This window comes from Chrysochloris asiatica, unplaced genomic scaffold (genome assembly GCF_000296735.1).
Source record: "Chrysochloris asiatica unplaced genomic scaffold, ChrAsi1.0 scaffold00549, whole genome shotgun sequence".
Taxonomy (NCBI): domain Eukaryota; kingdom Metazoa; phylum Chordata; class Mammalia; order Afrosoricida; family Chrysochloridae; genus Chrysochloris; species Chrysochloris asiatica.
This window is the reverse complement of record NW_006409067.1, coordinates 266262-266710: the sequence shown is the minus strand read 5'-3', so window position 1 is coordinate 266710 and position 449 is coordinate 266262. Positions and strand designations below refer to the sequence as shown.

Here is a 449-nt window from a genome sequence, read left to right as displayed (position 1 = left end):
GAAAACAACCATTTATAATACTCCTCAGACAGGTAAAAAGTGAAAACCACTCAAATGTCCATAAACAGAAAAATAAATAAACAAAATGTAGTTAAAAAATTGTTATTTTTGGTAAGTTCTGTACAGTCAATTCCAACTCAAAATGACTGTGGATTTTGGATGGTGGTGTGCTGAAAGCATTTGCCAGTGACAGGTTTTAGTAATTAATGGATTGGATGGAATGATATAATCACTAAAGTCAGTGTATTTTATCAATGAATTTCTTCAAACTTATCTTTATATCTCTATTCCTCAGACTATAAATAAAAGGATTCATCATTTGAGGGAACACAATGTACATCACTGAAGTTGCTGCTGCTTTCTTGGGAGAGTTTGTAAATGGTGAACTTAGGTACACACCTACAGATGTCCCATAGAATAAAGAAACAACTGAAAGATGAGACCCACAG

At 33.2% G+C, this 449-nt stretch overlaps 1 pseudogene; it reads right to left on the bottom strand.

The window, feature by feature from the left end:
• Positions 1–238: 238 nt before the first annotated feature.
• LOC102837078 overlaps positions 239–449 on the bottom strand; it is a 21299-nt pseudogene continuing 21088 nt past the window's right edge.